General features: G+C 33.5%; 1 pseudogene; it reads right to left on the minus strand.

Annotated features, from left to right (window-relative positions):
• Positions 1–12,947: 12,947 nt before the first annotated feature.
• On the minus strand, positions 12,948–17,911 carry LOC141499374 (tartrate-resistant acid phosphatase type 5-like; annotated as a pseudogene).
• Between the last annotated feature and the right edge of the window lie 912 nt (positions 17,912–18,823).

An 18,823-nucleotide genomic window follows, 5' to 3' on the forward strand; every position in this document is an offset into this window, starting at 1 on the left:
CAGATTTTTCAATCAGAGGGGCCTGCCCCCTTTTGATTTTTGTAACTTGCCATTGACTCTGTAAATGTGTGGTTCATCCTTATGCCCCCCGCCCCATAGATGAACCTGATGTTTCTTGCCCAACCATTTTTCTTATAACTCTAGGTCTCCTAGAGATGCTAATTTTACCTCCAATATGCCCTTCAAATTTTTTTTCTTTAGTTGATCTATAGTTGACATAAGATCATCATCTTTGATAAAAATAAGGGAAATGTCAATATAATAATTACTAAAAGTTTTTACAACTATTCCTGGTCAAAGGTGAATACTTCTAAGCTACTGTGAGGAGACTTTGAAAGGAAGACTTGTCCTACCTTCCTTATTCTAGAAAATAATTTTATCCTTCATAATTTGAAAAGAGTATTTGCCCTTTTCTCTTGGTACTTAAATCCAAAAAGAAAAATGTTACCTCTGCCAGGAAAGATAGCATTATAGAAGACTGTTGCTCTTTGTTATGAAATAAAAGAATGATCTCCAGGAAAGTTTAAAATTTTGTCTTCTCTTGTTATGTATATTCTGTTTCCCTCCCCTTATTACTGTATAAATTTTCTGATATCCCTTGGCTTGCTGTGGTCATTACTAGAATGACCTTCACCTTAGATTAATGGTAGATTCCAGGGAATAAAACTTCATGTCTAATCTATATATTTTCTAGTTTATTTTAACCCTATGTCTTAAGATTCTTATAATTTAATAGGATAATTTAAAGGATAATATGGAAATATAGTTTGCATGATTTCACATGTATAATAGATATTGTGTTGCTTATCTGTTTTGTGAATGGAAAAGGTTGTAGGACAGAAGAAGACAATTTGAAACTACAAATGTTAAAATAAAAGAATACTAATAAATAAATAGATATTTAAAAGGAACTTCTAAGATTAATTATTTGGTTTATTCAGAGAAAATGTTTGTATTTGAATATGTCTACACATTTATATATGCACACCCACAATTTATGTATGATTTTAAGGTTAGTAATGCACTTTAACATATATTATGTGCTCACAGAAATCCTATAAATTAGAAGGCATGTCTTTATTGAAAATCTAAGGATTATAGGAAGAATTTAAGTATCTTTTCATAGTCATACAACTAAAAAATATTTCAAGAATTATTTGAATTCTAGCCTTTTTCATTCCAAGTCTAGCATTCTAATGCATGAGTAGAATAGGATGTTAAGAGAAAATGGAAAGGGAAGGGGAGGGGGAAGGAGAAAAGTAATAAAGTTTGATATAGTACTTATTATCATCATGTTTGTTATTTTACCATTGTTATGCCAATTGATGCTCACAATAATACTATGAGATAGATAGTATTATTGTCACTAATTTGTTGAGGAAACTGAGGCTAATAGAGATTTAAGTAACTTGCCCAAGTTTCTGAGGACAGCTTTGACCTCATTTATTTCTGATTCCAAGTCTCTACCTTCTGCTCCTTCCTCACTGCTTCATGACACTTTTTTCCTCTGTGATGAATATTTTATCTACCTTCAAGGAGGGGAATTCTACCTTGAGACTTCCTCAAATAGATTAAATAATGCTACAAGAAAAAAAATGTCGATTAGATTTTCTTTGTCAAGGCTAAATATTCCCTTTTCCTACTTTTGAATATTGTTCCTAGTTTTGCTTTCTAGGGTCAAACACTGAAAATCTTTCATCAAAGACAACTCTTTTACCCTTTCACCCCAAAATTCAAACCTCCCTTTCTCCACACTAGCATTCTCAAAACCTTTCACCAGTCTGTACATAGGCAATTAAATATTAAATTGAGAAGAATATTGTGTAAAGACATCCTTCTCACTCCTTCTTCTAGAACTGTCTTAATCCAGTGGTCTGAAAATATGATAAACAGGATTTCTAGTCTCGGTCTGGAAAGAGTGGGAGATCTTTGCCTTTTGGATGATAGTCTTTCCCATATCATTGAAGCACCATAACATCTTAGTAATGCCAGGCAGAACATCAGTATGGTTGTTTTATGGTGACAGACTTACCACAACAGGATCAAAGTTACCTGTCATTTGATGGTATGTGCTCTGCAACCAAATTCTTTGGTTTCCCAAAAGTTTCCAGCTGGTCATGGAAAAAACATCATGTGGTCACTAATTGGCATTATTTATGGCTGAAGCTATGATGACATGGCATGGTATCTGTTAGTCTTTGAATTTCCTACTATATCCAGGGAAGGCAACAGGTATGTAAATTACCAATAGCAACCCAGGGAGGTTGTAATGAAAAATAAATTAAAATATAGTACTCTTTTGAGGCTCTGTAATTGGAACAAATTCAATTTAATCTTTTATTGAGGATATATTGGAGAGTAAATCTGGTGCCAGGTAATTCCAACTCCAATAGCATTTACTAAAGTTATCACTGTTAAAACCTCATAGTTGGATCTGGAGATCAAGCTGGTGGCCCATGGGAAGACCAGTCAATGCCTGATCCAAACTCTTTCTATCAATGCTCTTAGCTGGGTGTCCCATAGGAACCAAATCATTTACTTTGAAAAAATTGGAGTGTTCAAAGTAGGCCAAAGTGACCTGGATACCACAACTAAGAATAATTAAACAACACCAGAACTGGAGCCATGATTAAGAGGGATGACCCCTTTTCTTGTCCTTCACAAAATGGAGAGTGAATGCATTTGCCAAGAATGTTTTCATTATTCAAGAATGAAAAGAAGGGGTAGAATTTTGATAAGCAGAGATAATAAGAATTCATTTACATAAAGGTTAAAGGCAGAAATGAAGAAAATATAAAGTGATTGGTTATTGTCATCAACTTTGAAGGGAACCAAAAACACATCACTTTGTTGAGGTCCATGTACAGTACAGCTGTGGCTCAGAAGACCTATATGAGTCTGAAAGCCACTTACATAGTTTAGATATAACCCATTTGAATATTTGGAATGGAGATATTTCCAAATTCATATGCTTCTCATATTTCTTTTGAGCAACTGTGATTCCATTTTCCTCATGGGACACTGTCTTCTTTGATGTGAGCATGCCATGTTGGTGTGTCTTTGCTAGTGTCTCCCATGTCTCACAATAGATTCAGAAAGAGAGATCTTGAGATTATAATTTTATTGTCTCTTCTGACCTCTATGTGAATTCTTACCTTTTGTGAGTTCAGTAAAAGAGGCTTTTAGGCAAATGTATATTTGCTGTGACCAGCATCAGGGTTGATCCTTTGTAGTAGGTCATGAATACTAGGCAGTCTGGCTTGATAAAGGAACTCAATGCCAGATATCTTATCTTCCCATGTGATCTTCAGAATCTTCCTGAGATAATTTAAATGGAAGCAATTAAATTTCCTCACAAACTACTGGCATTCTATCCAGCCAGCCTAGTAGTTCTCTATTTTTTCATTTTGTTAGGCAGTCTAATATCCCCTTCTCTTCTCCACTTTCCTTTGGAGCTGCCAAAACTCAAAGCTACATGTAGGAATAAATGTCAAACTTATTATCTCTATCTATAGTTTTCTAAAGTGTACTGCCAAGATAAGTGAACTAATCTATAACATCCAGATGTTTCCATTTGCTACAATGTTCAACCTTTAAATGTTGCAGTATTAGCTATGGGAGAATCTCTCTTATCTTGTTGATTGTTAAACCAAAATAGATACAATGGAGAATACATCTATTCTTTTGCATCTAAGTCTCAGAGACTGCATTGGGGGCACATTCATCTGCAAAGAATAAGTGATGAATCAATTCTCCATCCATTTTAGTCTTGGCTTGAAGTCTTTTTAAGATTAATAATTTACCAGTTGACCTCAATGCCATTTTTATCTTTTTGGAAGATGACTGACAACATCATTGAAAATGTCAAGCTAAAAACCCTGGGAGCCAGCAGACTGCTCTGCTTTACTTCATTAGAGACTGAGAAAGCTTGAGAGTATTGTCCATTGTCAAAGAACCCATGTAAGCATGCCATGGTGAAACTAGCAAACAATACTTATGAGCTTTTCCAGATAACTAAAATTTTCCATGATACTCAAGTCCTTACAATGGCCTGTATGAAAGTTCTTAGTCAAATAGACAAGCTAAATTTTCCTGGATTTGTTGGACAAAAACACTATATCAACTGCTCCTTATCCATTTTTGAAATGATACTGGCCCTCATATAGATGATAATTCTATAATCTATTAAGGAGGACTCTGGAATAAATCTTGCTGATCATGATTAAGAAAAGAGCACCACTGCAATCACACAAGACAATTTAATTCCTTCTCCTTTTTTTAGGAATGGATAATGTAGGTACTCTTGCCAAATAACCTGAAGATTTCAGTCAACTTGATTTGTTAAATTCTGCTGGAATACAATCAGCACAATGCACTTTGATGGAATACTGGAATACATTAGCACAATGCTAATGAGAAGAATTTAATTCTATTAAACAATTCTTCAGTTAGAAGTTCAACTAGAAAGTTTTTTTTTATTTTAACCTGTGATATATAATAAATGGTTTCCTTATTGATTTATGACAATCTGTGGAAAACCCTATGGGAATGCTCAGCTCACCTCTTTAGAATAATGTCCTTATGACTAATTAGTACAACTCCATCAGCTCTGAGTATTTAAGATGCACCACGGGGCTTTAGCCCTTAAATAGACTTCAGGATACCATAAAAGTACTTTGGATTGTTACTAGCAGCATAAAATTGAATTTGTTCTGCCTTGTCACTGATCTAAGAAACCTGCATCTCTCAAGCTTTATTAACACTTCAGTTTTGATGAAATTAAATGTTACCTTCTTAGAGATGCATTAACTATCCTTGGTAAATCCTAAGGAGTTCCTATTTGTATTTAGTAACTTCTTAATTTCTAATCCTTTTTCATCAAACTAATGCTGATGTTTGTAAGTATTCTGGCATGGATGAGTAAATGCGATGCTGTACTCCAAATCTCTGAAAGTTATACATGCCTTTCCTGCTACACCAAAGTTAACCACATGTTGGCTCAACTTCCCCCTCCAAGACAGTAAAAACCAACCAACAAACCAAAAATGCTCATTCATGGAGAAATACTCTAATCAATTGACATTAAGTCTTTTGGTAGTTGTCTTGCCTTACAGTAATCATTGTTTTTTGAATGTGAATATTTTGTATTAAGAGTATAAGGCTAAGATCCAGTCAGTACTTGTTGCTAAAAATCACCTTCATCACTTTCACATGCTCTCTATCTCCTCTTACAATTAAATGCCATTATTTGCTTACAATTAAATGCCTACATTAAATGCCATTATTTAATGCAAGGTCCATTCATGAAGTTTTATTGCATTTAAGTAAAGGGATTACAGTGTTGATAATGAGAAGGTAAGGAGACATATGAGTCTTCAGCAGTAAGTTACCACTGGTGCTGCTATTGGCTACTCTATACCTCCCAAGGATTCCTGACTTTGTCTGATGGTCTGTGCCTCTGTTGACATTAAAGTTACCCAGATTACAACTATCCCTCTTTCATCACTTTGTTAATGAGAGTCCCCAGGTATTCACAGTTTTTTTTTCCTTTAACCCCATCAGGGTTCTTCATAGTGGGAGCATACACATTGATGATGCTGACATTGCACTTTACTGAAAGAGTAAATCTCATTGTCATCAGCCTGTCATTTACTCTTTCAAGAGACATATAAGTGCATTAACTAGATTGGAATTGATTGTAAACTTACACTAATTTCCTGATTCTCCTCATCATAGCAAACACTCTAGGTAAAACAAACAAAAAACAAATGTATATTTCCTGTGCTGATTTTATTAATCTGTCACCATTTGTCATTTGTGTTTCACTCAGGACTGCTATTGCTGAATTCTCAGAAGAGCTATGCACCCTTCAAGTGTACCAGGTATTCTATTGTTCATGAAGTGTTCCTATTTCATGTAATAATGGTGAGTGGAATTATCTTCATAAATTTTTTGTATGTTTTGTGTGGTCTGTTTACAGGGTAGGATTGCTGCCTCCTGGACTAAGTAAACCAGGGTTAGGGTAGGTGAAGCAGAATAATTTTAAGTAACCTGAGCTAGCCCTCTCCTCTTGACAGGAGCTAAGTTAGGTGATCCTTAAAAAAGGTTGTTTAAACACCCAGAGGGCTGCTTCAGTTCAGTTAGAAGATGACTCTATGCCCTGGGACCCCTCTGTACAAGTTTGTGACTAGAAATTTAAGTAGATCATTATCTATTGCTTTATCACTTACTCATCACCCCAGGACTTGAGGAAGTTAAAAATGTAAATGCTATGAGTTATATCTTTTGATTTGTGTAAAAATTGGCTTAAATGAGTCAGAATTATACAAAGATGTGAGTTTCACCCTCTCTTCCATGGTCATCAAACTTTAATGGCAATACAAAACTCAAGAAGATTGACAATGGCTTGAAATGTTCCACAATATCTGCTTCTGCCACCTTCAAGGCCCATTAAAACAAATAGTTTACATTTGCCTCTTCCACTGGGAAACCATCACAAATTTGGAGCAGACACCATGAATCTCAAGTCATCAATTGGTTGATATTCATTGATTTCCTTTAATCTAATTTAACCTGCATGCTGAGATGGTTTTCCTGGAGTGTGACTGCATTACATTCTATCACTTCTTGGAGTTACAGGTGAGAGTTAAGTGAAACATGGACACCAAAGGTGAAAAGCAACTCCAAAAGGGCTAAGTAGATCTCATACCAGAGGAATTACAAAAAGAGCTGCTATGGATATTTTGAAACACCCAGAACTTTTTCCTTTTTTATATAATTTCTTCTGGATATAGACCTAGAATTGGAATTGCTGGGTCAATGGGTTGGAAACAGCTTTATTGTTCTTTGGAGATAGTTGTTTTTTCTGTTTTTTTTTTCTTTATGCTAATCTCTATTTTATTGGGACTGGAAGGGCATCAACAAATTATATGCTAATCCCATTAGTCATCAACAAGAAATATTTATCTACTCTTCAATTAGAGGGAGTTTACTCCTCCTTACACATATTGATGATTTCCCAATCTTTTTGGCTCCTTTATTTGTGGTGGACTTAGTATGGACCCAAAATGACTTAACCTTACCATAGCATCCTCATGCTTAACTCCTGAATTCAAGTGATTCATGAGGCACAGTCTCCAGCAGGCATTAGGGTTATTTGCCTCCATGTCTAGTCAGAAAACTTGATAATATCTATAATCATATTCTTAATTCTATAGCTTCTACCCTAGAGCTAAGTAATTATAGATATGTTTTAAATCAACTTCATACTTTCTTTTTTCTTTTGTCTCTTTTTATTTGTTTTTCCCATTTACATGCAAATATAGTTTTCAATATTTACACATTTGCAAACTTAAGAGCTCCACATTTTTCTAACACCCTCCCTTCCCTCTTCCATGCCCATGAAAACTGGTATAAATTGTACATGTACAATCAGATTTAACATATTTCCATTTTAATCCTCTTCTGAAAGTGGAATTAGAACTAAGGGGAAAGAAAACCATGAGAAAGAAAAAAGAAGCATGAAACAAAATTTTTATGGAACATCATATAAGACTTTATTGATGTGGTGATTAGCTTTGCTAAATTATTTTCCCCTTTTTTATATTCTTTGTTTTTTCTGTGTCTTTCTTTTTTAATTTTCATCCATATGCATATGTATATTTTTAAGTTACAAATTTCCTTCCACCCTCACTACTTCTCACTACCCTCTCCTCAATGGCATACAGTCAGGTTAACATTGTACAGATATATTTTGATAAGCATGGTTACAGATTTGTTATTTTTGCTATGAGTTATTGGGATTAGTGGAAAGAGATACATAAGAGATCATTTTTATAAATTGTTCAAAAGACTCTGAAGGGATGCTGTGTGTGTGTGTGTGTGTGTGTGTGTGTGTGTGTGTGTGTGTGTGCTTTGTTGAGTGTTTTTTTTTCCCTTTGGATGGGGATAACATGGTCTAATAAGCCAGTCTAATACAGTTTGGATCAGTTCACAATTCCACCAGCAATGCATCAATGTCCCAATCCTCCCACAACCTCTCCTATATTTATTATCTTCCCTTTTGCTCATCTTGGCCAATATGATAGGTGTGAGATAATACCTTATTGTTGTTTCAATTTGCATTTCTCTAATCAATAATCACTCAGAGCATCTTTTCATGTCTTTATATTTAGCTTTAATTTCTTCATTTGAAAACTGTCTATTCATATCCTTTGACCATTTAACAATTGGGAAATGACTTGTAACCTTACAAATTTAATGCAATTCTCTATATATTTTAGAAATGAGACTTTTATCATAACTCCTAGTTATGAAGATTGTTTCCCAGCTTTCTGTTTTCCTTCTAAACTTTACAGCATTGATTTTATTAGTGAAAAGCCTTTTTTTTAGTTTAATATAGTCAAAATCATTCATTTTGTAGTTTATAATGTACTCTAATTCTTGTTTGGTCATAAATTTATCCCTTTTCCATAGATATAATAGAGTATTTCTCGGTCTGTTATTTTTTTTATGGTATTGTTCTTCATGTCTAAATACTGTACCCATTTTGACCTTTTGAGATAGGGTGTGAGATGTGAATCTATGCCTAGTTTTTGCCATATTATTTCCAATTTTCCCAACAATTTTGTCAATGTGAGTTCTTACCCCAGAAACTGATGTCTTTGGGTTTGTCAAATAGTAGATTTCTGTAGTCATTTACTGTGACTTCTTTTGAACCTATCCTAATCCATTACTCTATTTCTTAACCAGTACCAGGCAGTTTGGATGACTACAGCTTTGTTGTCAAGTTTTAGATCTTATAGAGCTAGGCCACCTTTCTTTACATTTTTCACATAAGTTCCCTTGCTATTCTTGATCTTTTGTTGCTCTAGATATATTTTGTTACTATTTTTTTCTTGCTCAATAAAGTAGTTTGATTGGTATGGCACTGAATAAGTAATTCAATTTGAGACAGAATTGTAATTTTTGTTATATTAGCTCTACCTGACCATGAATATTTGATATTTTTCCAATGTAGAAGAAATTTTTAAAAGTAAACATAGTATGCTTTGCTCTGCATTGATACTCCAGGTTTTTTCTCTGGATGTGATTGGTTGTGCGTAAAAAATCTCTCATGTTTGTTCTTGATCACTGAACTGCTTAGAGGAGCTGCATTCATCATAGTTGATCATCACAAATGTTGATGTTGATATGTATAATCCTCTCTTGTTGCTGCTCACTTCACTCAGCATCAGCTCAACCAAATTTTTACATACTTCTCAAAAAGTTGCTCATGACTTCTTGTGACACTATTACTCCATAATATTTAGTTTCCCTATCTGTTATGATATTTCCCAATTGATGGATATTTACTCAATTTCCAGTTCTTTGCAACCATAAATATTTGAACTGCTATAACTATTTTTGAATATGTGAGACTTCTCCCATTTTTTATGATCTCTTTGGGATGTAGACCTAGTAGTAGAACTGTTGGATCAAAGGGAAAGTAGAATTTTTTCTTTTTTCTTTATTAATATTTTATTTGTTTCCCAATTATATATAATAGTAGTATCTACCTATCATTTTTTGTAAGGTTTTGAATTTTACAATTTTTTCCCCAACCCTTCCTTCCCTCCCCTCCCCCACACAGAAGGCTGATAGTCTCTACATTGTTTCCATGCTAAATATTGATGGAAATTGAATGTGTTATATGCTCTTCACCCCACCCCAATAAAATGAGAAACCTCAAGAATAGAGACAGAAAAAAAATGTACTTCCATCTGTGTTCAGATTCCAATGGCTCTGTCTCTAGGGTGATTTGCTTTCTTTATCATATGTCCACCAGAAAAGTTCCTTCAATATTTTTTCCCACAGTTGCTATGACTAGCTGTACCTCCACTCTATTCCTCCCCACTCTTGTTTATCCTATTCTTTCTCTCCTTTTATCTTGGCCCTGTCCAAAAGTACATTGTATCTGAGTACCCTCTCCCTCAATCTTCCCTCTCTTCTATCACCTATTGCCCCCTTCCCTCCCCCCATTCCCGCTTATCATATCCCTTTCTTCTCATTTTTCTGTAGGGAAAGATAGATTTCCTCACCCCATTAAGTGTGTATGTTATTTACTTTCTGAACCATTTCTCATGAGAATGAAGTCTCACTCATTCCCCCTTGGCTCCCCCCTTTCCACTCCATTGAAAAGATTTTTCTTGATTCCTATGTGAAATTTCTTAGCTTCTTCTTCATCTCCTTTCCTTTCCTACTAGTACCTTCCTTTATCACCCATTGACTCCATCTTCTTATAAAAAATTTCATATGAGTTATCAATATCTTCTTCCCATGCAGGAGTACAAACAGCTCAATATCATTATGTTCCTCATAGCTAGTCCTTCTCTTCTACCCCCAGAATCCTGTACTTGGAGATCAAACTTTCTGTTCAACTCTGGTTGTATGTAAATTTTATTGCCCTTTGGACATAGTTTGAAATTGCTCTCCAGAACAATTAGATTAGTTCATAACTCAACCAACAATGCATTAGCATCTCATTTTTTCCCACATCTTCTTCAACATTGATTATTTTCCTTTGTTGTCATCATAGTCAATTTGATAGGTGTGAGGTGAACCTCAGAGTTGTTTTTAATTTTCATTTTCTGAATAAATAAGCATTTATTTTCCTAATAAAGCAGTATTTTCTCATATACTAAAGAAAGTTTTAATTTGCTCATCTGAAAACTGCCAGATTATGTCATTTTACTATATATCAATTGGAGAATTACTTATACCTTTATAAATTTGATTCACTTCCCTATATGTTTTAGAAAATAGTGCTCTGAAACAGTCAAAATTGTTTTCCAACTTTCTACTTTCTTTCTAATTTTGATTGAATTGGTTTTTACTTTGCTAAAACTTTAATTTATTGTAGTCAAAATCATTCATTTTGCAATTTGTAGTCTTCTACCATTCTTGTATGGTCATTTTTCCTAATGGTTTCTTGGTTTGCTTTGCAAGATAGATTCCCATGTATTTTATATTTACTACAGTTATTGCAAATTGAATTTCTCAGTCTGTCTTTTGCTGTTGGCCTTTTCTTGGTCATATATATATATATGTGTATATATATATATATATATGTATATATACATATATATATATATATATATACGGATGATTTATGTGGGTTTATTTTATATCCTGCTCCTTTTCTAAAGTTGTTAATTGTTGAAAGGAATTTTTTAGTTTATAGGATTCTCTAAGAATACAATCATATCATCTACAAAGAGTGAAAGTTCAGTTTTTCTAATTTACTATACACTAATTACTTCAAATTATTTAACATGAGTTAAAAGTTATTTTCACAATCAGATCTCTTTTTAGGAGAAATATAATTTTGATTATTTACATAAATAATGTTCAAAGTCATATATAGTAAAATTTTCTTCTCTTAAGTGATTGTCTGTGATATAGAATGCTATTATTTTGACATGTTTTGTAATTATTCGATTTCCTTTTTGGTATTGCTTGGTCAAATGTGACTGGGAGGTTTATTTGGACAACACACACACACACACACACACACACACACATAGACATGCAAGTGAAAGACAGAGGGGAAGAGAGAGAAACATATACCTTGATCTTATTCATGATTATATTTTCAGTATTATTTTTGTTCTCCAATTCCTAACTTTCTTTGTCCTCTTTCTTCTCCCAAAGACATTTATTCACATCTGAATTATGCACTACTTGAACGCCTCATTATGTAATGATTTGTTAAATAGATGTTTCTCTTAAGAATCATTGCATCTGCCCTTTTCAGTTTGAGTCAGCAATCTTTCCTGTCCTTCATGTTCTAAATGTTGGTAGTAATTTTTGATTTGACTATGTCTTTTGGATTTGACCCTTCCTTGTTCATTCCCTAGCTCACAAATCTATCTTCTTCTTTTTGAGAATAGTACATTTTTCATCATTAGTTAAAGCTGATTGCTCTAACATAATCATATCTGTCTAGTATTCAGAGCTATCCATTGTCTTCACTTCACCCACACTATTAAATGAAAAATATGATACTAAGCTTAGCAATACTTTATAAATTCACTACATTCTCCTTCATTAGATGCCTTTGGAACTAATCTTAAATTTTATCTCCTTAAGCTAATGAAAAAGACAAATTAGGCTTTGATCTATGGCTAGTGGAAAGAATGATCTCTATAGTCCCTATGCTAAAGTAGAAAGAGGATCAGGTATGGTCCTGATTCCTTTCTCTGATACTTTCTATCCAAATACCACTGGATAAATAATTTGCATTTCTAAACTTCAGTTTTCTAATTTGTATTATAAGCAAAGAAGATAAGCAATATGATGTTCCATCTTTAAATACACAATATATTTTCTAAATTCCAATATGGAGTTCATTTTTAGAACAACTAAAGATATTCTTATCAAAAATATATTGTCTTTTGGTAAGTTAAGAATCAGACCATGCTGAGAAATTAATTAGCATCAATTTATTTTCTGTTTTAGGCATCTGTAACAATTATTTATTGAAAAGCAGCAACAGAAAATATCTTTCTTTGGAAAGAAAGTTCTCTTCTTTATTCCAATTTGTCTTTAAGATGAGGATTGAGTGATAATAATCACATAGGAATGAAAAGTTACTCTTTAGAAATGCTTGTTCTTCATCCACTCTGGCATATTCACATCAACTGGCCTTGATGTGACTCCTTGCTTCTTTAAGTAACAGGCAAATCCCACTTAATGAACAGCACAGCCTTTGGGGGAGCAGGTTCTGATGAGTCAGCTTCTTACTTTTTCCTAACCCCAAAGAAGATCAGCATTCCAGTGTTAGATTCCCAAGGAAATGGGAAAAAAAACATGTTAAAAGTGAACAGGGAAGGGTGAAATGAGTACCTATTATCTTCAAGACATTACAAACATAAGAGAAGGTGTTCAACAATGTAAGTTGATACAGTCTAGGATACAGTTTGACAGAGCAGAGTTATCTTATAGAGAGATTTGCCTGTAGCTTCAATTAAAGTAATGCTCATGTCCCTTGGGGTGATCTCCATGTTGGCAAAGTCACCTAAGGGAATAACCGGCCCATAGTAAAAATGCAGATAAACATTAGAGACCTTACGTTGGTGTTTCTTGGGACACATTAAGTGTTTTGTCCCACTCAACACATAACCCACACTGTCTTTTTCCTTGAGATACATCAAGTCATGATCATGATCACATAGGTAAGCTATGACGTGGTACTTGACCAATCCATGGCTAGATTCATGCTCTGCTATTGACAGGGTAGTGGTCAGCTACCAGTAGGAAGTCCTCTTTGACTCTAATTATTATCTATTTCTTTAGTTAACACAGATAGCTTCGTGCCAGTTTCAAATCCTTGGGTCTATCAGGCTGTTGGCTTAGGAAGTCATGTGAATTTCCACACAGTATTACAGTGTACCATATAAAAATGGCCACACTTACATTAGCTTTGAGGATTCTGAATCTGAGATAGTAATAAGGACTGGAGAAATTCCAGTGCTTGGAGACTTTGGAATAAGTAATCTGGGTTGAAATATTTCCCAAGTGTTGCTAGCTAGCACATTGCTAGGAATGTTTTGAAGGGAGGGGACTGTGAAAAGTTCCTCAGAGTTTTCCTGGAATCTTTTATCTTCAGCATCCTGAATTCCAATGAAGTAGAAATTGTCTCCATGAGATAAGATGAAGTTGGCTCCCAGGGTATCCACAATCTTTCCAATTTTCTTTGCATTTGTCATTTCTCATACTGTGTAGAATAGGGTATTATGGACCACTCCTCAGTCCCCCACAACTACAAAGTGCAAGGTGGGAACATAATTGTTTTCCAGCAAGAGCTATTTAGTACAGTTTCTTTTGCATCTAATCTATTCCACTGATCTATTTCTTAACCAATATGAAAAAGTTTTGATGAATGGTGCTTTATAAGACATTTTTACATCTAATATGACTGGACCACTGTCCTTTGGAGTTATTTCCATGAATAATTTTGATATTCTTGATATTTTACTCTTCCATATGAATTTGGTTGCTATTTTTTTCTAGCTAAGTAAAGTAATTTTTTGGTAGTTTGATTGGTACAATATTGAATAGGTAATTTAATTTAGATAGAACTGTCATTTTTATAATATTAACTCAGACAAACCACCAGCATTTAACATTTGTCTAATTATTTAGATTGATTTTATTTGTATGAAAAGTGTTGTATAGCTGTATTCATATACTTTCTGACTACGTAGTAGCAGTTAAACTTCCAAACATTTTATGCTGTCTTACAGATACTTTAAATGAAATTTCTCTTTCTCTTTTGACTGGCCTTTGGTGGTAATATATAGAAATACTGATGATTTATGTGTTTATTTTATATCCTGCAACTTTGCTAAAGTTGACAATTATTGCAAGAATTTGTTTAATTAATTTTGTAGGATTCTCTAAGTAAACCACATTATCATCTGCAAAGAGTGAGAACTTTGTATCTTCATTACCAATTCTAATTCCTTCAATTTTTTTCTCTTATTGCTAAATCTAAAATTTCTAATATAATATTGAGTCATAGTGATGATAACAGGCAGCATTTTCATGTCTGATATAATTAGGAATGCTTCTAGCTTATCCCTCTTACTTATAATGCTTTTCTATGGTTTTAGATAGATGCTGCTTTTCCTTTTAAGGAAAACATTTATTTCTATGTTCTCTAATGTTTTAAAGAGGAATAGATGTCATTTTTTGTCAAAAGTTTTTTCAGCATCTATTGAAATAATCATGATTTCTATTAGTTTTATTATTGATTTGGTCAATTATGCTGGTAGTTTCCCTAATATTGAACCACCCCTATATTCCTGATATAAATCCAACTGGATCATAGTGTATTATCCTAGTGATAACATGCTATAATGTCTTTGGTAATATTTTATTTTAAATTTCTGCATGGATATTCAATAAGAAAATTGTTATATAATTTGCTTTTTTTTTCTATTTTACCTCCTCCTGATTTCGTCATAAGAACCCTAGTGGATTCACAGAAGGAATTTGGCAGAATCTTTCCTCATCTATTTTTTCAAGTAGTTTATATAAAATTGGAGTTAATTGTTCTTTAAATATTTGGCAGAATTCACTTGTGAATCCATGTGGCTCAGGAGATTTTTTTCCTTAGGAAGTTTATTGATGGCTTGTTCAATTTCTTTTTTGGAAATGTTATTTGAGTATTAAGGTCTTCTATTAATATGGGTTATTTGTAGTTTTATAAACATTCATCAATTTCATTTAAATCATCAGATTTATTGGCATACCATTGAGCAAAATAGTTCTGAATTTTTACTTTAATTTCCTCTTCATTGGTGATGAATTTTCCTTTTTCATTTTTAATATTGGCAATTTAGTTTTCTTCTCTCCTTTTATTTTTAATTAAATTAATCAAAGATTTATCTATTTTTGTTAGTTTTTCATAGAATCAACTAAGTTTTATTTATTAGTTAAATAATTGTCATTTAATTGTATTAATCTCTCCTTTGATTTTCAGAATTTCTTATTTGGTATCTACTTGGGGATATTTAATTTGTTCTTTTTCTAGCTTTTTTAGTCACATATCCAATTCATTGATCTTCTCTTTCCGTATTTTATTCATGTGAACTTTTAGAGAAAGGAAATGCTCCCTAATAATTGCTGTGGGTATATCTTACAAGTTTTGGTATATTTTCTCCTTGTTGTCATTATCCTGGATGAAATTACAAATTATTTCTATGATTTGTTGCTTGATCCACTGATTCTTTAAAATTAAGTTATCTAGTTTCCAAATGCATTTTAGTTTATTTTTAAAGAGCCTTTTATTACGTGTGATTTTTATTGCATCATGATCTGAAAAGTATGCATTTAATTTTTATGTATTCATTTGATTGTGAGATTTATATGCATGGTCAATTTTTGTTTAGCTTCCATGCACTTCAGAGCAAAAGATATATACCTTTCTATCCCCATTCAAGTTTCTGCAAAGGACTATCATTTCTATCTTCTGAATTCTATTTACCTTAACTTCCTTTTTTAATGGATTCACATTGATTAACAATAGGCACAAGGTCCTAGAAAGATGGACTAAATACTTCCATGGTGTTCTTAACAGACCATCAGCAATCAATGAAGAAGCCATTGACTATTTACCGTTGCTTTTTTCCTTTTGGATAAAGCATAATATATTCTGCTACAATCATTTACCATTACACTGTATGTATCTCTCTGCTTGAAATGTGGTTTTTGTAAATAACATACTGTGTAATTCTGGTTTTTAATCCAATCTACTAACTGCTTCCATTTTGGGGGAGATAGTTTATCCCATTCACTTTCATAGTTATAATTAATACCCTTTACTACCCTTCTTCCTTGCTCCTCTCTGTTCTTTCCCCTTACCCCTCTCCCCCTAACTAATGTTTTCTTTCTGTATACCTCCTCCCCTCTAACTGCCCCTCTTCTACCAGATTGCTCACTTTTCTTTCCCCTTTCTCCTCTTCCTTTCCTCCCTTCTATCAGTTATTCATTCCTTCCCTCTTCTCGTAATAGCGCAAATATAAGGTAAACTTTTACATCCAACTGTATTCCCTCTGAGTCAATCCTGATAAAAGATTTAAGCAATTCTCATCATTGCCATTTTTGCCTTTACTACGTCATTTGCACCTCTTCATGTGATGCAATTTACCCTACTTTACCTCTTCTTTCTTCCCATCCTGGTACAATTCCTCTTCAAAATATTTTAATTTTTAAAAATCATCTCATCAAAATCAACTTAAATTCACAACTTCAATCTAAGTATAATTCTCTATTATAGTTATAATTCTCAAGAGTTATGAAAATCTTTCTCCCATATAGGGATATAGCGAATTTATTGAATAAGCATTCTTTTTTTTCCTTTTTCTCTATTTTCCTTTTTTTTTAATGTGTCTCTTGAGTCACTTGTTTGATGATAAAATCTACTTTTTAGCTCTTTTTTTTCTCAATCAGGAAAGTTTGAAAGTCATCTAGTTCATTAAATGTCCATCTTTTCCCCTGATGTAATATGCTCAGTTTCTATGGGTAGTTGATTCTTAATTGTAATCCAAGACCCTTGTCTTTAAGAATATCATAACACAGGCCCTTCAATCCTCTATTCATAATATTTCCAGGTCCTGCAAAATTCCTGGTATTTAAATTGTTTCTTTATGACTACCTGCAGGATTTTCTCTTTGACCTGATAATTCTAAAATTTTGCTAAAATATTCATTGCCATTTTCATCTTTCGGGAGATGATTAGTGAATTCTTTTATTGATTATTTTGCCATCTGGTTCTAGGATAGCATGATAATCTACCTTGATGAGTTTTTGAAAGATGTTCAGGCTCTTTTTTGATCATAGCTTTCAGTAGTACAATTATTCTTAAATTATCTCTCCCGGGTCTATTTTCCAGGCCAGTTGTTTTCCCAATGTTGTATTTTAAGTTTTGTTCTATTTTTTCATTTTTTCTAAATTTTGTTTAACTGTTTCTTGATGTCACATGGAGTTATTAAGCTCTAATTGCAACAACCTATTCTTCAAGGAATCATTTTCTTCTGTTAGTTTTTACATCACCTTTTCCTTTTGATCCATTTTGTATTTCATTTTTCCAGATATATTTCTATAGGATTAATTTTTTCTGTTAATTTTTCTGATTCATTTGCAAGATGTTTACCTTGCATTTGTTTTTCCAGCTTTTTTACTTAACTTTTAAAATCTTTTTTTGAGCTCTTCCAAGAAGTCTTTTTGAACTGTATACCAATTCATTCATATTCTCTTTACAAATAGTGCTTTTTCGGCTATCTTCTTTTGAGATGTTGTTTTGATCATTCTTCTCTCCATGGTGACTTTCTATAGACTTTGCGTTTCTCTGATCTTGATTACTCATTTTGAGTTTTGTTACTGGGCACTATACCAAGGTTCTTGAGTTGATGAAGGGAGTGGCTCATAGACCAGAAACTTCTTTATAAGAAAAACCACCTATGTGATCTCTTTGGTGTTGAGATTCCTAGAATCCTGTTCACTGTTCTGGGACCATATATCTTGGAAACTCCAAGGATTGCTTATTGGATCAACCATGTTAGAAATACCAAAGAGGCTTGCTCTTTGGACCATGTGTGTTGGAGATTCCAGCTGCCTGCATCCTTTACATCGGGAACAGTGGGAACGCAGAGAGCTTGCTTTCTGGGAAATCTGCACCAGAATGACAGTAGCTTGCTGCCTGGATTAGGCCTTCACTGTTGGAAATGCTAAGGGTTCGCCATCTGTACTGGATAATCCAGTTCTGGCACAATGGTTGAATGGTACTCTGGTACATATGTGTTGGAGTTCTCCCAGTTAACCTGCTGAATCCTCTGTTAAAAATATCTCCTGTAGCTGAGATCCTTCAGTTTTTCCCTGCCTCAATCCACCACTTGTGAACTTGTTTTTTAATGTCCTAAAATTGTGAGAGATTTCCACTAGGCTTGATGTAGAGTTTTAAGGTGGATATGGGAGGGAGTGAAGAAGCAATTTGCTCCTAAAGATAAGAGAGGGCCACAAGAGTTGATTAATAGGATGATTTACCCAGAAATGCATTTTAAGAAGGTTTCATTGGTAGCTTAGTGGAGGATGGAATGAAGTGGGGAGAGACTTAAGGTAAGGAAACCAGTGAGTCATATTATCATAATATTTCAGGTAGTGAAGGTCTTAGGGCCATATAAGAGAGTTATAACATAGGCAAAAATTGCAGGATTGAAAATAAATTGGATTTGGGTCAGATGAGAGATTGAAGAGTCAAGGATGACATCTAAATTTCAAG

Source organism: Macrotis lagotis, chromosome X (assembly GCF_037893015.1).
Source record: "Macrotis lagotis isolate mMagLag1 chromosome X, bilby.v1.9.chrom.fasta, whole genome shotgun sequence".
NCBI classification, from domain to species: Eukaryota; Metazoa; Chordata; class Mammalia; order Peramelemorphia; family Peramelidae; genus Macrotis; species Macrotis lagotis.